The following is a 25,616-nucleotide window of genomic DNA, read 5'->3' as shown; positions in this document are numbered from 1 at the left end:
CGGGTGCTCTGCTTTCCTCCCACAGTCCAAAGATGTGCAGGATAGGTTGATTGGCCATGCTAAATTGCCCCTTAGTGTCCCGGGATGCGTAGGTTAGAGGGATTAACGGGGTAAATATGTGGGGTGACGGGGATGGTGCCTGGCTGGGATTGTTGTCGGTGCAGGCCTGATGGGCCAAATGGCCTCCTTCTGCACTGTGGGGATTCTATGATAACCTTGATGATCCCCGCCCTGAGATCTTCTATAGATCCTTGAGGGTCTATCACTTGTTTGAGAACTCGTTCTCTGAGGTCCAAGCCACAGTTTGTGCCCACACTTGAAACTAGTTATTCTTAGTATAATCATTGGAACTTTACGCAGTGGATCTTTGGATCACCATAACTGGAGACATAGTATTAGATGAACTAATGGGGCTCAAGGCAGGTAAATCCCCTCGCCCTGATGGCTTGCATCCTAGGATCCTAAAAGAAGTAAAGTTAAAGTTTATTTATTAGTCACAAGTAGGCTTACACTGCAATGAAGTTACTGTGAAAATCCCCCAGTCACCACACTCCGGCGCCTGTTCGGGTACACTGAGGGAGAATTTAGCATGGCCAATCCACCTAACCAGCACGTCTTTCTTTGGACTGTGGGAGGAAACCGGAGCATTCGGAGGAAACCCACGCAGACACGGGGAGAATGTGCAGACTCTACACAGGCAGTGTGTGGCAGCTGGGAATTGAACCCGGGTCCCTGGCACTGTGAGGCAGCAGTGCTAACCACTATGCCACCGTGCTGCCCAGTAGCTGCAGAAATAGTGGATGCATTGGTTATAATTGTCCAAAAAAAGTACTAGAGGATTGGAAAACTGCCAATGTGGCACCCCTATTCAAAAAGGGAGAGAGGCAAAAAGCAGGTAGCTATAGGCCGATTAGCCTAACATCTTTTGTTGGAAAAACGTTGGAATCAATTATTAAAGAAGTGATAGTAGCACATTTGGAAAATCTGGCTTCATGAAAGGGAAATCTTGTCAAACTAATTTATTCGAGTTTTTCGAGGAAGTCTCAACCAGAGTGGATAGAGGGGAATGGGTAGATGGGTATTTGGACTTCCAGAAGGTGTTTGACAAGCTACCTCACAAAAGGTTAAGTCATAAGATAAGACCCCATGGTGTTGGAGGTAGTATATTCGCATGGATGGGAGAATTGGCTAATGGGCAGGAAACAGTGAGTGGGGGTAAGGGGATCTTTTTCAGGTTGGCGACCTGTAACCAGTGCTGGGACCGCAACTGTTTACAATATATATTAATGACTTGGAGGAAGGAAGCGAATGTATTGGAGCCAAATTCGCAGACAACACAAAATAAGTGGAAAGGCAAGTTGCGAGAGGGACACAAAGAGATATTGAAAGGTTAAATAAGTGGACAAAAAGTTGGCTAATGGAGTATAATGTGGGAAAATGCGAAGTTGTTCATTTTGGAAGGGAGAACAAAAGAACAGAGTATTATTCAAACGGAGAAAAACTGCAGAAAGCTGCAACACAAATAGACTGGGGGTACTTGTGCACAAAACACTGAAAGCTAGCACACAGGTTCAGCAGGTATTCAGGAAGGCTAATGGAAGGTTGGCCCTGATTTCAAGGGGATTGGTGTATAGGAGTAAGAAAGTCTTGCTGCAACTGTACAAGGTACTGGTGAGAGCAGATCTGGAGCACTGGGAGCAGTTTTGGTCCCCTTATTTAAAGAAAGATATTATTTCATTGGAGGCAGTTCAGAGAAGGTTCACTGGGATGATCCCCGGTATGGAGGAATTGTCGAATGAGGAAAGGTTAAAATGTTAAATAGGATGGGAATGGAGGGATATGGGTAGGGGGTTTTAGTTCAGTCGGGCAGCATGGTCGGTGCAGGCTTGGAGGGCCGAAGGGCCTATTCCTGTGCTGTAATTTTCTTTGTTCTTAGGTTGGGACTTCTACTCATAGAAGAATGAGAGGTGATCTCATTGAAACGTAGGATTCTTCAGGGACTTGACAGGGTAAATGCTGAGAGGATGTTTCCCCTCATGGGAGAGTCTAGGGCCAGAGGGCATTGTCTCAGAATAAAGGGGCACTAATTTAAGACTGAGATGAGGAGAAATTTCTTCTCTGAGGTTTGTCAGCCTTTGGAACTCCTTGCCACAGAGAGCTGTGGGGACAGAGTCCTTGTGTATATTTAAGGCTGAGATAGATAGATTTTTGATAAGTAAGGGAATCGAGGGTTACAGGGAAAGGGCAGGAAAGTGGGCAGGAAGAATGTTGGATCAGCCATGATCCTAAGCCATGATCCGATTATAGGAACAGGCTCGAGGGGCCGAACAGCCCACTCCTGTTCCTACTTCTTATGTTCTTATGTTTGGTGCTTTTCATCCCTGAATGATGGGGTCTTCCTCTGAATATAATGTCGCCCATAAGAACAGTTGCCTCCTTCGAGGCCATTCCTTCGAGGGGACCCTGAAAGGTGCCCCTGAGGTGCTAACACAAACAATTGATTGTGTACTGGACTTTCCCATAACTACTCTTGTTGCTTTGTACAATTGTGAGGTGGCATTGCTAATTGTTTGAGATGTTTCTGGTTGCTGACTGTTTTGTGTTCAATTGGTAATTGGGTTTAATTAGAAGTTGAGGGTTTTTTTGATGCTGTCACAAACCAAGGGGTTAATGATTGGAGCAGGCATTACCTGTAGCTGCAAGCCAGGCCATGAAATCCAGCCTTAATGCCAGGGAATGCATCTGGAGTTCCTTCAGGGCCAGAACACCTTATTCCCATGGTTACAGAGTAGCATTGTGGTCTGGTTCCATCTGCTGGACACCCTTGGGGGTGTGGGTCAGCAGGTCACTGCTATATCTTCCTATTGAAAGCAAGGCAGAGAGGCCAGTGGACAAAAGAGTTCCTAAATTGCCTTTCCTGTCAGAGAGTGCAGACAGGACCCCAACGCGCCAAGCACAGCCCCCCAACCCCTCCTTCAGAAAAGCTGTACAAATTCTCCTGCACCTTAAGTGACTCACAGGCTAGTTATTTGGTTTTTGTGGATCAGAGCTATCTCCTCTTCCTTTCCCTCCGCGTTACAGGCTGAAATGAAACAGAATGCTTCAGAGGATTTGCCTGGGGTTGCTTCTCACAGTTAATGACAGGTTTGCCAATCTGTTCCAGCAGTCTGTATTTTAACCCTTTAGTTGCTGAAAGCTCGTTAAGACTTGAGACTGGTGCTGCTAGTTCTTCTATCCATCCAACTCCCTCTCCCTACCCCTCTCCATTTCTATCTGTATGTCTATCTCTCTCGCTATACAATATATATCTCTCTATCTGTCTATCCATCTTTCTGTATATCTCTATCTATCCATCTCTCTATATCCATATATATCCATCTATCTCTGTCTCTATCTCTCTATCTTGATCTCTCTCTGTATCTATCTATCTCTCTCGCTCTCTCTCTCTCTGTCTGTCTGTCTCTCTGTCTGTCTGTCTCTCTGTCTGTCTGTCTCTCTGTCTGTCTCTCCCGCTGTCTGTCTCTCTTGCTGTCTGTCTCTCTTGCTGTCTGTCTCTCTTGCTGTCTGTCTCTCTTGCTGTCTGTCTCTCTTGCTGTCTGTCTCTCTTGCTGTCTGTCTCTCTTGCTGTCTGTCTCTCTCTGCCTCTCTCTCTGTTGCTCTCTCCCTGTCTCTCTCTCTCCCTCCCCCTCTCTCCCTGTCTCTCTCCCTCTCTCCCTGTCTCTCTCCCTCTCTCCCTCTCTCTCTCCCTCTCTCTCTCCCTCTCTCTCTCCCTGTCTCTCTCTCTCCCTGTCTCTCTCCCTCTCCCTCTCTGTCTGTCTGTCTCTCTCTCTCCCTGTCTCTCTCCCTGTCTCTCTCCCTGTCTCTCTCCCTCTCTCTCTCTCTCCCTGTCTCTCTCCCTGTCTCTCTCTCTCTCCCTGTCTCTCGCTCTCGCTCGCTCTCTCTCCCCCGTCTCTCTCTCGCTCTCTGTCTGTCTCTCTCTGTCTCTCCCTCGCTCTCTGTCTGTCTCTCCCTCGCTCTCTGTCTCTCTCTCTCTCTGTCTCTCTATCGCGGTGCTGGGAAGGAGTGGAGGGACAGCCTCTCCCCGCTGAGGAGTTAAATCACTTTGGATGATGTTTCCGCCTCCTCCTCCTCCAGCTATTAACATGCAAATCAGCCTGAGCACAGGCTTTGCTGAAAGTGAAGTGAAGTTTGCAGCGAAGGGCCAGGAGCTTTTGGGAACTATTTCCTCCTTTAAACAAAAAAAGAATCGGGACAGAACCCCAGCCTGGCATCGCTGTGTTGGCATCCTCGGAGTGACGGGGGTAAAGCTGAAGGTGTGTGCGAGGCTGGGCAAGAGGCTGGGCTGCTTCCTGAGAAATAGGTGAACCAAAAGCCACTCTCTCGACCAAGTAATCAGCCAGGTGTCCGAAGTAAGTGTGTATCTTTACAGAAAGGAACACATTCCTTGCTTCCCTGTGCAGAGGGATGTCCATGTCTCAGAGCTGGTGTGGTGTGAGTGGTGCACACTTTAGCTGGCCCTGTGTATTGTGACTGATGCATTGCTGTCGGGAGTGTAACACACTGCCTCGGGTCCAAGGGTCAAAACCCGCCTTCCCCTGATCCAACAGGGTGACTTCACATGGTTGGTATGTGCGAGATTAGTGTCAGTTGTAGTGTCTCCTCCTTTGCGAGCTGGTCTCAGCTGTAGGGAATAAGTCAAAGCCCTCGCCTTGTTGTGGTTCTGGCTCCCGGCTGCTGGTCAGCTGCAGACCGCAGTCCCCTCTCCCTGCTGGTTTGGCGGAATGGATGTACTTCTTCCCTCGGCTCTTGCTCGATGTTCGCCGGAGGAGGTTGGGCATTAGCTCCGGGGGAGAGAGAGGGGGGGAAGCCTGCCTTGCTGCCATCTCTCCCACTGATACCTGTCTCCCGCGGTGAGTTGCATCGACCCCGAGGGGTCGTTTTAATTGCGAAAGGCTATGTCTGTGCTGAGTTACTGTGTGTACACACACACATATACACACACACACACATACACTCACACACACACAGACACACATATGCACACACACACATATACACACACATATATACACACATACACACACACATACATACACACACAACACACACAACACACACATATACACACATGCACACACACATGCTCACACACACATACACACACATACACACACATACACACACACACAACACATACACACACAACACACACACAACACACAACACACACACACACACAACACACATACACAACACACATACACACACAACACACCTACACACACAACACATACACACACACACATCCACACACACACATACACACACACACATCCACACACAACACACATACACACACACACATCCACACACATACACTACACACACACACATACACACACACAACACACATACACACATAGACACACACACACACTATTGTTTGATCTGCTCAGCGAGAAAGCTATTTCTTTTGTGTTTTTTTTGCTTTCCCCATTTTTCTGTTTGCTTGCGTGTCAAACATTGGTCTGTACTCGCTCTGTGGCTTAATTCGGTGACCCTTTGCCTCTTATGAAGCTGACATGGGTCAGCTAGCTGTACTGTTTGGTTACTGTTCAAGGGCCTTGTCTGTTTACTCCCCTGATGAATGGAGATCTGACAGTAGTTGTGGACTTTATTGCGACGAGTACACGGCAGGACCGGACTGCCTCTGTGTCTCACTGTTGCATTCCTAGTGTTCATTTAACTCATTCCTCACAGTGCCTTTTGTGGCTGCAGATTCTCCCCCACAGTTGATTAGTCAATTCTATTTTCTGCTCTCAGATTCCACTCCAGCTTCCCTGCCACAGTTCTGAGCTCTCTCCTTTATTATCTTCTTGTTATCTTTAATTTTCTGATGGCTTAATATTTGGTTTGGGGTAGGGCGCAGATTTAACTTGGAAGTTTCCCAGTATTCCGAACCGCTGTGTCCTGAAGCTGCTGGAAAATGACACAGGTTTGTCCCGCGAATGTCCTTTAAATACGACTTGTTGTTTTCTTTGCGATGCAGGGCGGATGTTGCCAGGTGTGAAGGTGCAGCTCAAGGTTTTAAGAAAAGGCAAATGGGATGTTGGCATTGATTTGCAAAAGGATTGGAGTCTAAAACTAGAGAAGTGTTGTTGCAGTTGTATAGGGTGTTGGTGAGACCACATCTGGAGTATTGTGTCCAGCTTTGGTCTCCTTATTTGGGGAAGGATGTTGCTGCATTGGAGGCAGTTCAGAGGAGGTTCACCAGATTGATTCCGGGGATGAAAGGGTTGACGTATCAGGAGAGATTAAACAGTTTGGGCTTGTACTCGCTGGAGTTTAGAAAGATGAGAGGGGATCTGATCAAGATATATAAAATTTTAAAAGGGGATTGATACAGTAAATGTAGACCAAATGTTTCCTTTTGTGGGGCGATCGCGAACAAGAGGTCACAGGTATAGGTTGAGAGGCGGTAGATTTAAAACTGAGATGAGGAGGAACTACTTCTCTCAGAGGGTGGTGTATTTGTGGAACTCGCTGCCCCATAGCGCGGTGGAGTCTGAATCATTGAATGGCTTCAAGAAGGAGATGGATATATTTCTAATAAAAACGGGTTAAAGGGATAAGGGGAACAGGTGGGGAGGTGTATTTGAGACCAGGGAGAGATCAGCCATGATCTGATTGAATGGCGGAGCAGGCTCGAAGGGCTGAATTTGCCAACTTCTGCTCCTATGTTCCTGTGCTCCGAATGTTTTATTCCAGTACATCAGCCAAAGATGTCTTTATTTGCACTGTGCAGGCACTCAGACCTATGAAGGGTGGCGGAAATTTGAAACTCTCCTCCATCCTCCTTCTGCAATGATGCTGGGGGAGGGGTGGGGTGGTAGATTTGTGTTAAGCGAGGCTATTATGGGTTCCCGAAACAAGACGAGTAAATGGAGTTAAAATAAGGGCCGGTCATGATCTACACGAGTGGCGGAACAGGCTGGAGGGGTCGAATGGCCTCCTGCTGCTCCGATGGCTCACACCATTCCGGGAATGACGTCACGCTGACGCACTTTCAGAGGAATACGTTGCCACCGAGCGTGCGTTTCTGCTTTGTTTTATTCACTGGGGGTCAAGGTGAAATGTATTGGATGCTACATCTGACCCAGCAGCCTCAAAAACAGGAAATGCTGGAAAATCTCAGCAGGTCTGACAGCATCTGTGGAGCGAGAATAGAGCCAACATTTTGAGTCCAGAACTTCATTGTCATCGGTATCAAGTGCGTTTCTGTAAATCGGACTTTCTTCATCAAGTCCAATCTGTCGTACAGATCGCAAAACTCAAAATCGAAGCTATGTTCACACAAGGAGCCAGACCAGAGTACCCAATGGATCCCTGTCCAGGAACAGTACAGAACAGGGACAGGCCCTTCGGCCCTCCAAGCCTGCGCCAATCATGTTTACCTATCTAAACCAACCGCTTATATCCCTCAATACCCCGCCAGGTCATGTGTCTATCCAGATAAGTCTTAAATGTGGCTAACGTATCTGTCTCAACCACCTCACTTGGCAGCGCATTCCAGGCCCCCACCACCCTCTGTGTAAAAAACTTCCCCCGCACATCTCCACTGAACCTTTCCCCCCTTACCCTGAACTTGTGCCCCCTTGTAATGGTCATTTCTGCCCTGGGAAAAAGCTTCCAACTGTTCACCCTATCCATACTTGATGAAGATAAACTTGACTTGATGAAGAAAGTCCGATTTACAGAAACGCACTTGATACCAATGACAATGAGGTTCTAGACTCGAAACGTTGGCTCTATTCTCTCTCCACAGATGCTGTCAGACCTGCTGAGATTTTCCAGCATTTTCTGTTTTTGAGGCTGGTGGGTCAATTGGATCTTTGTTTGATAAAACCGACATGGATAGCTGGATGGAAAGGATTCATGAAGTGATAGAATGGCAGAACGGGCTGGAGGGGCTGAATGGCCTTCATTTGTTTATATCTTATTGAGGCTGAAACAAAACAAGAGGTTGTGCATGTACTGAACAGCGTGATGTTGTCACAGAATGTAACACTTTAAAAAAAAATTCATTCAAAGGATGTGGGTGTCGCTGTCTAGGTCAGCATTTATTGCCCATCTGTGACTTGAGAAGTGGTGGTGAGCTGCCCTCTTGAACCACTGCAGTCCATGTGGTGTAGGTACACCCACAGTGCTGTTAGGAAGGGAGTTCGGGAGTTTGGTCCAGCGACAGTGAAGGAACTGTAATATATTTCCACGTCAGGTTGGGCAGCACGGTGGCACAGTGGGTTAGCACTGCTGCCTCACGGCTCCAGTGACCTGGGTTCGATTCCTGGCTCGGATGACCGTCTGTGTGGAGTTAGCACGTTCTCCCCCACGTCTGTGTGGGTTTCCTCCGGGGCGCTCCGGTTTCCTCCCACAGTCCAAAGATGTGCGGGTTGGATGCATTGGCCATGCTAAATTGCTCCTTAGTGTCCCAAGATGCGTAGGTTGGAGGGATTAGCGGGGGTAAATATGTGGGGTTACGGGGATTGTGGTCGGTGCAGACTCGATGGGCCGAATGGCCTCCTTATGCACTGATGGGATTCTATGATTTCTATGTATGTGGGGGAGCCTACAGGTGGTGGTGTTCCCATGTGTCTGCTGCCTTCGTCCGTCTCGGTGGTAGAGGCTGTGGGTTTGGAAGGTGCTGCCCTAGATTTTGCATACAGGAAGTTAATGCCAGTAACTATCTTTGTGTACATTGTATTAGCATTGATCTCACGGCACTGAGAAATGACCTTTATGAAAAGAGTTCTTAAACGTATTAGAACCAAACTGCTGAACTTAGTCATCCGACCTTTGGCATCAATCTCTGCGAGTCAGAAAGAGGCATTTAATTTGCTCCGAGCATTGGCCTGGTCCTCAGTGGTGGTAAGATGAACATTTGATCTGAAGATTGTGCTGTTGTCTATTACTTCAACGTTGCTCAGAGGCTTAGATCAGTGAGTGTGTCAACACAGTGCATTTGTATTTGAGCTGATAGTTTAATACTGATTGAATGGTGCTGACGTGAAGGTCTGTCTTGCTTTCGCTTTGGGCAGCTCCTAGATTGCATAAATGATCAATACCAGTTGGCCAATGCTGATTTTTTTTTTAACAAAGTGGGAATACTTTAATATAATCTGCAAATTATTTTGTTAATGAGGTCTCAGCGAAACAAGTGCAAGTCCTCGGGGTTCTTGTTAACTGCCTTGTCTTTGCAAAACCTTGCTCCTTGAAGTCTCCAGCCTTCTCCAGCCTGGTCCATCACCACAGCCGTGCATGATAAAATTCTTTCCCTTAACCTTCTCCTCACCACCTCGGAAAACCATCTCGTTAGGTAATTCTTTGAACTGTCCTTCAATTATTTCCTTAGCCCAGGGGAGAGGAGGAATCCAGCAGCTCCTTCGGACAGCCCTACCATTCATTTAATGCTAACCTACAGTTTAGTTCGATTACTCGCCTTGATTCCCCCAACACTTGGCTATCTAGCAGTCGGGCCTGTGATCTGAGCATCTATTAATCTTCCTACGGCACGGTGGCACAGTGCCAGGGACCTGGGTCCAATTCCAGCCGTGGGTGGAGTGGAGTCTGCACGTTCTCCCCGTGTCTGCGTGGGTTTCCTTCAGGCGCTCCAGTTTCCTCCAAAGATGTGCGGGTTAGGCGGATTGACCACGCTAAATTGATCCTTAGTGTCAGGGGGATTAAGTTTAAAGTTTCTTTTCATTTATTAGTGTCACAGAGTAGGCTTACATTAACACTGCAATGAAGTTACTGTGAAAATCCCCTAGTCGCCACACTCCGGTGCCTGTTTGGGTACACTGAGGGTGAATTTAGCGTGGCCAATGCACCTAACCAACATGTCTTTCGGACTGTGGGAGGAAACCCCACACATACACAGGCAGAACGTGCATAAGATATAGGAGCATAATTAGGCCATTCGGTCCATCGAGTCTGCTCCGCCATTCAATCATGGCTGATATGATTCTCATCCCCATTCTCCTGCCTTCTCCCCGTAACCCTTGATCCCCTTATTGATCAAGAACCTACCTATCACTGTGCAGACTCTGTACGGACAGTGACCCAAGCTGGGAACCGGACCGGAGTCCCTGGAGCTGTGAGGCAACAGTGCTAACCCACTGTGCCACCCCGATTAGCAGCATCAATACATGGGGTTGCGGGGATAGGGTGGGATTGTCGTTGGTGCAGGCTCGATGGGTCAAATGGCCAACATCTGCAGTGTAGGGATTCTGTGATCACAGAGCAAGATTCTTCCATTTTATTGCTAAGCCAGGGATCTATTCTGAAGTAGACATAATTTGTTTTAAAAATCCCTCCTGTGTTGCTATTTCCAGCTTCCTGTGCATTTTGGTCAGTATTAACAAGCCACTTGATGATGATGTAATGTGGAATGTTGGTGGAAAAAATTTCCATCGGCATAACTTGTCCCCCCTGACCCCTCCCTTAAACCCTTCCCTCAAAGACTGAGGGTGGAAAATGCATTCCGAATCTAGCAGTGATGAATTGATGCTGGGAAGCGGATATGGGAGTGTGTTCAGTGTGCGCAGGAGTTATTTTGCTGAGGAGGGGGTGGAGTGGTGGGGGGGGGGGGTGGGGGGAGAATGCTGGAGATCTCCTTTAATTACTACATCTCATAAAGACTTTCTTTGAACCTCGAGTGATGATCTGCCTTGTCAAAAGTCCTTTTGTTCCCGGCGAGAATAATGCCTGCTTTCTAATTGGCGTTTTCCAACCAGTCCCTCGATGTTGGTGAACATTTTCTCTCCCCTTGTTGTGCTTTTTAGTTTGTTTCTTCCCTTGAGTCGGACTTTATTTCTTCCAGAATTGTCAAACGCAAAAGGCGGTGGGGGGGGGAAAGAAATCATAAGCGTTCTTTTCTCCCCTTGGTGTTTGGTAAACAAGCTTTGAATAATCCATTAGCCGCTTACTCGACTGTTGGGTTTTTTTTCCCCCCCCCCACTGGAGAAGCTAATTTATAGGTGTCACTTTTCCCCCTAGGTTTCAGAATTGTCCTTATATATTCATTTATGCTTTCCCACATTCCTTGCTTAACATTTGAAAGGAAGCATTGACATTGAAAATATATCTGTCGTGCTCCCCAGTAATGGGCATTCGCCGCGACGCCTCGGATTGTGTCCCTTTGGTGACTTGTAAGCATCAGGCTGAACAAGAGGCAGAACAGAGCCCGAGGCGGCAAGTGAAAACGGCCTATCAAACGGAAAAGCCTATTTTAAAATCCCAACTAAAGTTTTTGCATGCTGAAGAATGGGATGGAGCAAACTGTTCGCAACCTCTCAATACTGGACAAAATGGAGTCAACCTACAACTCTTTAGCACCTTGAGTCCCATGGAATATCACCAAACAAAATTTGCCACACCAGAGATATTAGGACATCAAACTGGAAAAAAGTAGCAAGAATCAAAGCCTTGACAAACAGATTTACAAATTTCCTTCAGAAATTCTTCCACCACTTCAGAAATATAAATATACGTTTATATCAACATAAGATGGTCAGTAACAAACCCAAGAAGGAATTCAAGACAAACTTCTATCCCAGGGAAGTCACATAAGATCCCTACAGTGCAGGTGCAGGCCATTCAGCCCATCGAGCCTGCACCGACAACAATCCCACCCAGGTCCTATCCCCATAAACCTACATATTTACCCTGTTAGTCCCCTGGACACTAATGGCAATTTAGCATGGCCAGTTCACCTAACCCGCACATCTTTGGAGTGTGGGAGGAAACCCACGCAGACACGGGGAGAGTGTGCAAACTCCACACAGACAGTCACCCAAGGCCGGAATCGAACCCGGGTCCCTGGTGCTGTGAGGCAGCTGTGCTAACCCACTGTACCATCATGCCGCCCAAGTATTAGAAGTATTTGGGCAGCACAGTGGTTACCACTGCTGCCTCGCAGCGCCAGGGACCTGGGTTCAATTCCGGCCTCGGGTTACTGTGTGGAGTTTGCACGCTCTCTCTGTGTCTGAGTGGGTTTCCTCCGGGTGCTCCGGTTTTCTCCCACAGTCCAACGATGTGCAGGTTAGGTGGATTGGCCATGCTAAAATTGACCCTTGGTGTCAAGAGGATTAGAAGGGTAAATATGTGGAGTTACGAGGATATGGCCTGGGTGGGATTGTTGCTGGTGCAGACTCGATGGGCCAAATGGCCTCCTTCTGCGCTGTCGGGATTCCATTCCATAGAATTTAGAACTACCTGGAAGTTGAGGTGAGTAAAATTGATTGATGTAAGTGGAAGCCAGATGAACGTAAGAGAGAAAAGTATGTTGATAAGGTTCTAGAAGCTGTATCTCTGTGGTCCCAGTGTAAATGGAGTCTATACAAGTCACACTTTGGCTAATTGTTGAAATAATTGAAAGAAAAACTGGACTCAACAGCATCAAAGTTTATTTATTGGTGTCACAAGTAGGTTTAGATTAATGTTGCAATGTATTTACTGTGAAAATCCCCTAGTCGCCACACTCTGGTGCCTGTTCGGGTACACTGAGGGAGAATTTAGCCTGGCCAATGCACCTAATCAGCACGTCTTTCGGACTGTGGGAGGAACCGGAGCACCCGGAGGAAACCCACACAGACACGGGGAGAATGTGCAGACTCCACACAGACAGTGACCCAAGCCGGGAATCGAACCCGGGTCCCTGGTGCTGTGAGGCAGCAGCGCTAGCCATCAAAAGAGGCCATTTGGCCCTGCTGGTTCATGTTGCTGTTTTGACCACACACCAGCCTTCTCCCACTCCCCTCCATCTCCCGCACCCCCCTCCCTCCACCTTAACTTTCTATTCACAGTGACTACACTTTGGCATGTCCGCTACAACTCTTACCAACCTCTACAGATGCACCATAGAAAGCATTCTTTCTGGTTGTATCACAGCTTGGTATGGCTCCTGCTCTGCCCAAGACCGCAAGGAACTACGAACGGTCATGAACGAAGCCCAGTCCATCACACAAATCAGCCTCCCATCCATTGACTCTGTCTACACTTCCTACTGCCTCGGCAAAGAAGCCAGCATTATCAAGGACCCCACACACCCCGGACATTCTCTCTTCCACCTCCTTCCATTGGGAAAAAGATACAAAAGTCTGAGGGCACGTACCAACTGACTCAAGAACAGTTTCTTCCCTGCTGCTGTCAGACGTTTGAATGGACCTACCTCGCATTGAGTTGATCTTTCTCTACACCCTAGCCATGACTGTAACACTACATCCTGCACTCTCTCCTTTCCTTCTCTATGAACGGTATGCTTTGTCTGTATAGCGCGCAAGTAACAATACTTTTCACTGTATACTAATACACGTGACAATAATAACTCAAATCAAATCAAACGAACCATGATTAGCTGTAAAGCTCATTGAATGTCCAGGGGTTATGAAAGGTGCTCTGTATGTGTGTGCGCCTTTTCCCCTTTCTTTCTCATGAACTTGGGCCATTTCCCATTAGATACACCTATGAAATTTCCCCCGGCAACTCCATGAGATCGGAACCCTTTGGGTAACACAGTTTCTACAGAAGACCAAAGTTTCGGGATATTATCTGATTCCTGCCTTCCATCCTTTGAGCCCTTTGTTATTTTCTTACCCCAACCTTGCAGGATCTTCCCATTTTATGCCTTATGCTTATAGCATGCTCGCCACTGACTGTCTGAACATTCTCAGCGCCAATTAGCATGGAAACCTCGGAGTGCTTTAATTGGAAAGGTGCCAAGCATCATGCTTGAGCAAGACAATTACCAGCCAATCTAGCTTAAATGTGGTGGCTGTGCTAATAAGCTTTGCAATCCAGGGAGGAGACAGCGAATGTTAAAGGAATGGGTTCAGATCAATAACATTTAAATGCATCACTTTCCCACTCCTGATAAGGAAGATAGTTTTGTAGCAATCTCACTGGGTGGTAGGATGGAAAAACACAGTATGGTGTCTGGTCATGAGTGTGGCTTTAGACATGGTGGGGAGTGTGCACCAAGACAGGAATGAGGATCAGGAATATGGGTGGCACAGTGGTCAGCACTGTTGCCTCAAAGTGCCAGGGACTTGGGTTCGATTTCGGCCTTGGGTGACTGTCTGTGTGGAGTTTGCACATTCTCCCCGTGTCTGCGTGGGTTTCTTCCAGTTGCTCTGATTTCCTACCACAGTTCAAAGATGTGCGGGTTAGCCATGCTAAGTTGCCCCTTAGTGTCTGAGGCGTTAACAGGGTGAATGGGGATAGGGCCTGGGTGGATTGTGATTGGTGCAGACTCGATTAGCCGAATGGCCTCCTTCTGCGCTGTAGGGATTCCATGATTCTACGAATAAACCAGTTCTAAACACAGCAACGGTTTTGGCTGCCCCTATTGGATGAACTGTGGCTCAGTTTTTCGAACCCTCTGGAGCGTAAGGTTCCAGGTTCAAAGCCTGGACTTGCTAAACAATTGTTTCATGGTCATCAGTAGATTCTTAATTCCAGATATTTTTTATTGAATTTAAATTCTACCATCTGCCGTGGCGGGATTCGAACCCGGGTCCCCAAAACAGTAGCTGAGTTTCTGGATTAATAGTCTAGCGATAACACCACTAGGCCATCACCTCCCAATTATCGGCCAATCTAGCTGATGAGTGCCTTATGAGTGCCTTTATGTCATTATAAAAATGTGACAGTGACTACATTTCAGAAGGACTTCATTAGCTGTAAAGCACATCATTTGGGGGAGTTGATGGCCTAGTGGTATAATCGCTAGACTATTAATCCAGAACTCAGCTAATGTTCTGGTGACCTGGGTTCGAATCCCACCACGGCAGATGGTGGAATTTGAATTCAATAAAAAAAATCTGGAATTAAGAATCTACTGATGACCATGAAACCATTGTCGATTGTTGGGAAAACCCATCTGGTTCACTAATGTCCTTACCTGGTCTGGCCTACATGTGACTCCAGAGCCACAGCAATGTGGTTGACTCTCAACTGCCCTCCAAGGGCAACTAGGGATGGGCAATAAATGCTGGCCAACCAGTGATGCCCATGTCCCATGAATGAATAAAAAAAAAGATGGTTATGACAAGTGCGCTATAAGTGCAAGTCTTTCCCTAGCTCAGTGCTATCCTAACTTAAACTTCATGCAAGAACATTCCTAAGTGGTCACTGTGAAGGAGTCACCTTTGTATTCTGTATGTTTAGAGAGAGTTGTCCCTTGCTGCATCAGCGAGAGATTTGACCCTCTGACCTCCCTCTCCTGTGCAGCTTAGTAGAACACCTAATCACCTAGACGTGGAGTGACTGCATAAATTGTTGTCATTATAAATGTGGTTTCTCATTTTCGGACATCAGTGCTAAAACTAAATGGCAAGGTTAATGAGAGAGATGTTGACCCTTGAGTTGAGTGGCAAAGGTATTTTCCGTACCAGGGTGGGTGAATCTGTGGAATTCATTGCCACAGACGGCTGTGGAGGCCGGGTCATTGAGTGTATTTAAGACAGAGATAGGTTCTCGATTGGTAAAGGTTACGGGGAAAAGGCGGGAGAATGGGGATGAGAAACTTATCAACCATGATTGAATGGCGGAGCAGGCCTGATGGGCCGAATGGCCTAATTATGCTCCTTTCTCTTATGGAACACTGGAAATTATAGCTCCCCTACTTGAGTCCTTTCTGTAATTGGTATGTCCGAGCCAGAAAAAGAGCATATTGTGTGGTTCGGAATTGACTAAGTAGTTTAGATTCTGAACCCCCGGCGAATCTCTGTTCTAAACGGGTGACCCCTCATTTTTAAGCGGTCGCCCCTAGTGCCGGATTCTCCCAGCTACACTGCCCACTCCATTCCCCTTGCCAGAATTCCCACTCCCAAACAAAAACAATGAACCAGTTTCATCAGAATAGCGGTTATGGGAGAAAAGCGAGAGGAGCTTAAAGAGAGAGAGAGAGACTTGGACAGGGAAGGTAAGACCATGATGTGAAGCGGACATTGTGAATATACCAGTCAGTTGAAGACACGGTTGCTGGGACAGCTCAGAGGTTTTTAGTTTAGGAAGGCGATGTGGTGGAGCAGATTTGGTGGCCTGTTCCTGTGCTGTACTGTTCTCTGTTCTCATAGAAGACAATGGTTAAAGAAAAAAATAAAGGGCATACTTGGGTCAAAATCCTGAAATTCCCTTCCTCATGTCAACCCACAGCATGTGGGCTGCAGCATTTCAACAAGGCAGCTCACCACCACCTTCTCCAGGGTATCTATGGACAGGCAATAAATGCTGGCCCAGCCAGCGGTGCCCGTGTCACACGATTGAATAAAATCGTGGGCGGCACGGTAGCACAGTGGTTAGCACTGCTGCTTCACAGCTCCAGGGACCTGGGTTCGATTCCCGGCTCAGGTCACTGTCTGTGTGGAGTTTGCACATTCTCCCCATGTCTGCGTGGGTTTCCTCCGGGTGCTCCGGTTTCCTCCCAAGATGTGCGGGTTGGGTTGATTGGCCATGCTAAATTTGCCCTTAGTGTCCTGAGATGCGTGGGTTAGAGGGATTAGTGGGTAAATATGTAGGGATATGGGGTAGGGCCTGGGTGGGATTGCGGCTGGTGCAGACTCGATGGGCCGAATGGCCTCTTTCTGTGCTGTAGGGTTTCTATGATTTCTATGAAAATAAGACCTTATATGAGCACTGGACATTTCAAAGCGCTTGACAACCAATTAAGTACTCTTTGAAGTTTAAAGTTTATTTATTAGTCACAAGTCGGCTTACATCAACATTACAATGAAGTTACTGTGAAAATCCCCTAGTCGCCACACTCCGGCGCCTGTTCGGTTACCCTGAGGGAGAATTTAACATGGCCAATGCACCCAACCAGCACGTCTTTCAGACTGTGGGAGGAAACTGGAGCACCCGGAGGAAACCCACGCAGACACGGGGAGAACGTGCAGACTCCGCTCAGACGGTGACCCAAGCCGGGAATCGAACCTGGGTCCCTGGCACTGTGAGGCAGCAGCGCTAACCACTGTGCCACCGTGCTGCCGTTGTAATGTAGAAAATAAGGCAGCCAATTTACGCACAGTAAACTCCCACGAGCAGCAAAGAAAGAACTGGATCATTTGGATTCTGGTGCTGGTTGAGAGGGAAAATGTTGGCCGGGGATAAGATCATCCTTGCTCCCCTTCGAAATAGCGCATCTATCCGAGGGGGAAGGTAGTTTAACTTTGTTAGTTGCCCCTGTCTGTTTACTGTTTGTTAGCCCTCTGCGTGCATCTTGGGGCAGAGTTTAGAAAAAGGCAGCTTCTTGTGGGGGCAAAAAGGCGACAGCTGTTTGACAGATGAGAGAACAGATTCTGGTTATGAATAAATAGAAACCAACGCTATAAATGTATTGGAGTTAATGGGTCGAAATGTGACACAGGTTATCCGATGCCAAAGCTGCTCGAGATTGCTGTGGCATGTTCCGCTGCATGTATTTCAAATGGTCAGCTTAACAGAGCGAGTGAAAGAGTACATTGTTCAGGATTTGGTGCAAGTTAAGCTCCTCACTAACTCGTTGTGTTGACCGGGGAGGCATTTTCCTCCATTGCTCTGAAGTCCTTTGTTTAGGCTGCTGCTCCCATCCTGCTTCACTTCATTTGACTCTTCTCCCCCCTTGGAGGTGGTTGGAACTTACCCGATCTGTGCAAAAGATAGAACGAGCCACGCGGCAACCTTTCAAACCAAGCTGCCCAGACGGTTAGTAATCTGCAAGGGTCACCTTGCCTCTGCCCAAATGCCCGTTATTGTGTTATCCAGCTTCCTGTTGCTTTAGTGTGGTGGATGCCATGCTTCCCTTTGGGTGGGTAACATGGCCCTGGGGAGGGGCTCGGAGCAGGTTCACGAGAATGGTCGCGGGAATGAAAAGCTTTGACGTATGAGGAGTGTCTGAGGACTCTGGTTCTGTACTCAGTGGAGTTTCGAAAGATGAAAGGGGGGGGGGGGATCTCATTGAAACTTACAGAATACTGAAAGGCCTGGATAGAATGGACGTGGGGAAGATGTTTCCATGAGTAGGGGAGACTAGGGTCGGAGGGTACAGCCTCAGAGAGAAGGGATGACCCTTTAGAACCGAGATGAGGAGGAATGTCTTCAACCAGAGGGTGGTGAATCTGTGGAACTCATTGGCTGTGGAGGCCGGGTCATTGAGTGTATTTAAGACAGAGATAGATACATTCTTGATTGGTATGGGGATCAAAGGTTACGGGGAACAGGCGGGAGAATGGGGTTGAGAAACTTATCAGCCATGATCGAATGGCGGAGCAGACTCGATGGACCTCATTCTGCTCCTATGTCTTATGGTCTTATCAGGGACTGGAGGAGGCCACTTGACTCCTTGAGGCTGTTCCACTGGCTGTCGATTTACTTCATGGCTGATTGGTATTATGAATCCATCTGCCTACCTTGGCTCCATAACGCTTATACCCTTTATCCAACAAAGCAAGCAGGGTGTGTCTGTATGTATCCGGTGGAGGGAGGATGGGGGTTGTGTGCAGGAAGCCTGCACAGAAAGAGGCAAATAAAACACCAAGTTATGCTGAGGCTCATGGCCTCCTGAGTGAGATGTTTGAAGGTAAACGGCGCCATTCCTCTGCTACTGCTGGAGGGGAATCAATTAGAAACTAAAATCTGACAGCAGCAAGAGAGGACATTGGACAATCTTCCTTTGTGACCATCCAATAGGAAGCTCTTCCCTAGTTTGTGATGATGCCTTGGTTGAAATTCTTCTGGGTTGCTATGCAACCTGGATGTTTACTATCCCATGAGCCGTGTGTGTGTCTCGCACTGTGTGTCTTATCACTGTTGTACAGCTCAGTGTGTGTGTTTGTGTTGTGTCCCTTGTATATGTGCCTCGCACTGTATATTGTGTGTGTGTCTCTCACTGTATATTGTGTGTGTGTGTGTATGTGTGCCTTACACTGTAATATATGTGTGTGTGCGCGCCTCACACTGTATATTGTGTGTGTGCCTCGCACGGTGTGTGTGTGTATATATTATATATATATATATATATATATATATATATATAGTATGCGTATATGCACGCCTTGCACTGTACATTGTGTGTGTATGTGTGCCTTGCACTGTGTGTGTGTGTGTGTATATATATAATATATATATATAGTATGTGTGTATATGCATGCCTCGCACTGTATATTGTGTGTGTGTGCGCCCCGCACGGTGTGTGTATATATATAATATATATATATAGTATGCATATATGCACGCCTTGCACTGTACATTGTGTGTGTGTGTGTATGTGTGCCTTGCACTGTGTGTGTGTGTGTGTGTGTGTGTGTATATATATATAGTATGTGTGTATATGCATGCCTCGCACTGTATATTGTGTGTGTGTGTGTGCCTCGCACTGTATATGTGTGTTTGTGAACTGTTTTGGGAACCATTTCTGTCGCTGCAGTGCCTTGCTTTGTTGAGATTGATCGTGCTGTCCCTTGCAGACTGCTGATGAGATGTTTTTCCTGTGTGTTCCACTTCCTTGGCAGGACCACTGACCCAGATTGTAGAGAGAAAATCGCTTGCTGATGTTCCGCCTTGTCTCTGCCGGCTATTATTTTTGTTGCCCTGTTGTACGCTATTCAGGGTGCTTCAGGAAGATTTGTTTACAAAGGAGTTACCAAGCTAATGCTGATTAGGATGGAGTTGTTCAGTCCCTCTTTTGAAACTTGCCTGTCGTTACAGCAGGAAGCTGAGAACTTACACTGTCATTGACGAACTCTGACAAGCAATGTTACCATAATGACTCCTATTTCAGCATAGCAGAGGTGTCTGCGTTTTATCCTTGACATGTTTCCAGCTACCACCACATTAACATGACAGCTAGTTGAGATTATTTGCTGAACGCCACTTGCTGTTTAATTCATGTAGAAAATTATGATGATGTGGACCAGCCGATAAGATTACTGCTTTATAAACAGCGGGAAGTAGCTTTCCAGGCACTGATCTGTGATTTCCTCGGGGGGAAAAAATGGAGAGATTGCAGAGTTTTAGGATAGCAAAAGAACAGCGAATGTCTTCAAATCCCATGTAATCTGACTTATTTTGATCTCCATTGCAAAGCATTCTCTACGTCCAGACAGGCCTTTCAACTCAACTGGTCTAGGCAAGTGTTTCTTTTTTTTGTTACTCGCTCATGGGATATGGGCGTCGCTGGCTGGGCCAGCATTTATTGCCCATCCCTGTGGACATTTAAGAGTTAACCACATTGCTGTGTCACAAATAGGCCAGACCAGACCAGGACAGCAGATTTCCTTCCCTAAAGGACATGAGTGAACCAGATGGGTTTTTACAATCGACAGTCATTTCATGGTCATCAGTAGACGTCTGATTCCAGATTTTTAAAAATTGAGTTCAAATTTCACCATCTGTCGTGGTGGGATTCGAACCCGGCTCCCCAGAGCATTACCCTGGATTACTAGTCCAGTGACAATACCACTGCGCCACCATCTCTCCTTCTGCTCCACACAAGCCTCCTCTCACCCCTCTTCATCTCACCCAAAGATGTGAGGGTTAGGTTGATTGGCCATGCTAAATTGACCCTAGTGTCAAGGGGATTAGCAGGGTAAATATGTGGAGTTACGGGAATAGGGCCTGGGTGAGATTGTGGTCGGTGCAGACTCGATGGGCCGAATGGCCTCCTTCTGCATTGTAGGGATTCCATGATTCACCCAATCGACACATCCTTCCATCTGCAATGCCTCCGCCATATCCTCCAGAGGACCAGTGGACAAACGCGAGTGTCATTCAGAAAAACATGCAGGCAAAATTCCCGCAAAATCAACTACAATGGACATGAACAGATGACCGAAAAACGTTACCCCCGCCAGGCCCTGTTTTCTCAACTCTCAAATGGCCAATACTCCAGGGGAGCTCAAAGAAAACACTTCAGGGACACTTTTTCACTAGGCTAATTCCTGGAATGAGAGGGTTGTCCTCTCACGAGAGACTAAATAGTCTGGGTCTGTACTCCTTGGAGTTTAGAAAAGTGATCTTATTCAAACATATAAAATCCTGAGGGGGCTTGACAGGATAGATTGTGAGATGTTTTCATAGTGGGAGAGTCTTGAACATAGGGGCATAGCTACAAGATAAAGGGCAGATCATTTCTCCATAGAACTCCTACAGTGCAGAAGGAAGCCATTTGGCCCATCAATTTTGCACTGACCACAAACCCACCCAGCCCCTATACCTGTAGCCCACGTATTTACCCTGCTAGTTCCCCTAAGTGGCAATTTAGCCAATCAACCTAACCCGCACATCTTTGGACTGTGGGAGGAAACTGGAGCACCCGGAGGAAACCCAGGCAGACACGGGGAGAATGTGCAAACTCCACACACGCAGTGACCCGAGGCCAGAATCGAACCCGGGTCCCTGACGCTGTGCCACCGTGCTGCAAACTGAGGTGCGTAGAAACGTCTTCTCGCAGAGGGTGGTGAATCTCTGGAATTCTCTGCCCCAGAGGGTGGTGGAGGCTGGATCGTTAGAAGTATTTAACGTGGAGGTGGATAAGTATTTGATAGATTGAAGAATCGAGGGCTATGGGGTAATGGCACAGAAAAGGAGTTGAGGCCGGCATAGACCAGCCGTGATCGTACTGAATGGTGGGGCAGGCTGGAAGGGCCTGGTGGCCTACGCCTGTTTATATTTATTGATAGCCATGTTCCATACGCATGAGGACAGCCTCAACCAGGACCATGGGTTCATGTCACACTACATGTAACCCCCGCCATTTGGCCTGGGCTTGCAAAATCCTACTAACTGTCCTGGCTTGAGACAATACACACCTCTTTAACCTGTGGTTATCCCTCTCTCCACTCGCACTGTCTGTACCTGTAAAGACTTCATTACCTGTAAAGACTCACGTTCCAACCATTATCTTGCAATTGTGTCTCTGTCTATACATGCCGTGTTTGTGAAACCTACCTCTCCACTCACCTGATGAAGGAGCAGTGCTCCGAAAGCTCGTGATTCCAAATAAACCTGTTGGACTTTAACCTGTGGGACTTCTTACTGTGCCCCACCCCAGTCCAACTACGGCATCTCCACATCTATCTCTTGTGTTCTTCTGTTCCAACAAGAACACAAGTGATAGCTCTTCCCTCGTCCTGTTTAATCACTGCGTTATAGTAAAAAAAATAACCAGTTTGGGCCAGATGCTATTCAGGGCTAAGTCCGGGGAGTAGTTGAAATCTGAACGCAGTCAGATGGTGCCAATTCCCACTTTGTGTCTCTCCATGTGGACTGATTGTACGCAGAGCTTTGCCAGGAGACTTGCGGTTTCTTTTTTAAGGGGTTACATTTATTGGGAGCTCCAGAAAAAACTCCAGTGTTGTGTCGAACCACCAAGTATGCAGCTGAGCGCCCACTTGGAGTACTGTGCTCAGTTCTGGTCGCCTCACTATAGGAAGGATGTGGAAAAGATTGAAAGGATGCAGAGGAGATTTACAAGGATGTTGCCTGGATTGAGCGGCATGCCTTATGAGGATAGGCTGAGGGAGCTCGGTCTTTTCTCCTTGGAGAGACGAAGGATGAGAGGAGACCTAATAGAGGTGTATAAGATGTTGAGAGGCATAGATCGGGTGGACTCTCAGAGGCTTTTTCCCAGGGTGGAAATGTCTGCTACGAGAGGACACAGGTTTAAGGTGCTGGGGGGTAGGTACAGGGGAGATGTTAGGGGTAAGTTTTTCACACGGAGGGTGGTGGGCGAGTGGAATCGGCTGCCGTCAGTGGTGGTGGAGGCGAACTCAATAGGGTCTTTTAAGAGACTCCTGGATGAGTACATGGAGCGTAATAGGATGGAGGGTTATAGGTAGGTCTGGAAGGGAGGGATGTGTTCGGCACAACTTGTGGACCGAAGGGTCTGTTTGTGCTGTAGTTTTTCTATGTTCTATAAATATCAGATCAGGTGGAAATTCTTGAATTGTATATATTATCTTGTTCTTCTTTTCAAAATGGCGCTTGTTTCTCTTGGATGTCATGCGCGTTTTTAACATTTCCTGGATTGTCCCTTAGATTTACTGAGTAGTGAACCTGTCGATTGCGCTCTCTCTGCAAGCTCCCTCAGCCATCCAAGAAGCATTTTCCTTTCAATATTTCGGAATATGCGGTGGAAAATCTCTCAAAGGTCCTAGACAGCGATTGCAAAGATGGACCTTTATAAAATTACTTGGTAAGCTGGAGTGTGGGCCGTAACCGTGAGTGAAAGTGAGAATAAGTGAGAAATTATAATTTGTACTCCCTCCCACTTTTCAACAAAAGAATCCAATTTTACTGAGATATTGTAATAAGCTACAGACTGATTCCTGGCCCCACTTCATTGGGACCCATGGTGGCACAGTGGTTAGCACTGCTGCCTCACAGCGCCAGGGACCCGGGTTCGATTCTCGGCAGAGTCTGCAAGTTCTTCCCCCGTGTCTGCGTGGGTTTCCTCCGGGCGCTCCGGTTTCCGATGGGCCAAATGGCCTCCTTCTGCATGTAGGGTTTCTATGATCCTATGCTGACGGCCACCCCTTCATCTGAAATTCCTAGCCTCAGCTCTCCAAAGACAGTCCAAAAGACGTGCTGGTCAGGTGCATTGGCCGTGGTAAATTCTCCCTCAGTGTACCCGAACAGGCCCCGGAGTGTGGCGACTAGGGGATTTTCACAGTAACTTCATTGCAGTGTTAATGTAAGCCTACTTGTCACACTAATAAATAAACATTACAAACATCATCAAATCATGACAGAGTTTGAATCAACAACCATCTGATGTGAGGTTTAAAAAAAAGCCACCAATTAAGTCAAGCCTATCAGGCCAATTGGTAGTAATGCTGAATAAAAACACCTTGGTATGTTTTACTATGTTAAAAGATGCTGTATAGATGCAGGTTGTTGTTGCTAATGCTACCAGCTCCGAACATGGGGACTCTCAAAACCCATGGTAGACGCTTAAATACAATTTTGCATGGCCAATCGACCCAACCTGCGCATCTTTTGGACTGTGGGAGGAAACTGGAGCACCCGGAGGAAACCCACGCAGACACGGGGAGAACGTGCAGAATCCACACAGACAGTGACCCAAGCCGGGAATCGAACCCGGGTCCCTGGCGCTGTGAGGCAGCAATGCTAACCCACTGTGCCACCCAAAACAAACTTGCCAGATTTGCAAAGCTGGGTGCCTTGGTTCGACCAGGTTGTTTTCAAACCAAAAGCTGGTCTTCACTGCTCACCAACCTCACTCTTCATGTTGAGTCGGGGGGATTGGCAGGCTAAATACTTTGGGTTAAAGGCAGAGAGTCCGGGTGGGATTGTTGTCGGTGCAGGCTGGATGGGCCGAATGGCCTTCCTCTGCACTGTAGGGATTCTATGATTAACAGCTTTGCATCAGGATTCAAGGCTTCCCTTACTGCATTAAATGTTGTTGCAGCAGTTGGAAGTCTTGGCTCTAACTGATCAAAGTCTGCAGGGTTGGCTTTAATTTACCTGAACGCAAGAACCTTGTCTTCCTAAACTCTGAGTCTCGGAAACCTCATGCCTCGCTCCCTGGAGTTTCGATTTGGAGCTCTTTATTCAAACGATGTTCGTCAACTTCCAAATGGCGGGGAGTGAGAGTACTCGAGTGTGTGGAGAGAAAGAAAAGGGCCCGTTGCCTTCTGGGTAGAAAGATCCTTTACTGCTTCTGGGGCGGCACGATGGCACAGTGGTTAGCAATGCTGCCTCACAGCGCCAGGGACCCGGGTTCAATTCCGGCCTCGGGTCTGTGTGGAGTTTGCACGTTCTCCCCGTGTCTACATGGGTTTCCTCCAGGTGCTCCAGTTTCCTCCCACAGTCCAAAGATGTGCCGGTTAGGTGGATTGGCCATGCGAAATTGACCCTTAGTGTCAGGGGGGGACTAGTAGGGTAAATGTGTGGGGTTACAGGAATAGGGCAGAGTAACTTCATTGCATTGTTAATGTAAGCCTTACTTGTGACTAATAAATAAACTTTTTGCTTTCACTTTATAGGTCCTGTGTGGGGTTGTTGTCAGTGTAGGCTTGATGGGCCGAATGGCTTCCTGCACTGTAGGGATTCTATGATTGTATTCTAACAGTGTAAATTCACAAAGCTCTTGGAGGAGCTATAGTTGTTTGGAGCACTAGCTTTGGAGATAGGACGGTAACTCGATGGCCCAGACTCTCTCACCTGTATTCCAATACGATTGGGTAGCTTTAAACAAATCCAAAATGGAAAAAGACATGCTAATTTCAGGCTGCGGATAGGAACTTGAGTTGCACAAACATGTGTGCGCGTGCGGTGTGTGCAGTGTGTGCACGCATGTGTGTGCGTGGCGCCATGCATTTCCATTGACTTAGTCGAGATTCAAAACGTCCTGTGTAAAAATACATTGGCTCGTGCTCAATCAATGGCCACTATTGCTTTGCTGAGTCATCCTCCTATCTTGACGAGTGTGGCTCATTCGAAGACATGAAGACTTCCACCGGAAGCATTCTGTACTCTTTGCTTTGTAAATAACCTGGCGGGGAGTACATCCTGAGCCCCTCGATCTGTGGCCACGACATTCAGTTTTGGGGGGTGGGGGG

The 25,616-nt window shown here is 47.4% G+C and overlaps 1 protein-coding gene across 6 annotated transcripts in view; it reads left to right on the top strand.

The window, feature by feature from the left end:
• ndst2a (N-deacetylase/N-sulfotransferase (heparan glucosaminyl) 2a) overlaps positions 1 to 25,616 on the top strand; it is a 567,251-nt gene that overhangs the window by 354,422 nt on the left and 187,213 nt on the right. Inside the window, exon 1 of one of the 6 annotated variants that reach the window (XM_078199430.1) lies at positions 4,206 to 4,409. The exons of the other annotated variants lie outside the window; for them this stretch is intronic. The gene's annotated coding sequence lies outside the window, so the exon portion shown is untranslated. Of the gene's footprint in view, positions 1 to 4,205; positions 4,410 to 25,616 lie in introns of those variants that run through there. 6 annotated transcript variants of the gene reach the window in all.

The sequence above is a fragment of the Mustelus asterias genome, chromosome 28 (assembly GCF_964213995.1).
Source record: "Mustelus asterias chromosome 28, sMusAst1.hap1.1, whole genome shotgun sequence".
NCBI classification, from domain to species: domain Eukaryota; kingdom Metazoa; phylum Chordata; class Chondrichthyes; order Carcharhiniformes; family Triakidae; genus Mustelus; species Mustelus asterias.
This window is presented reverse-complemented; position numbering and strand designations above follow the sequence as displayed.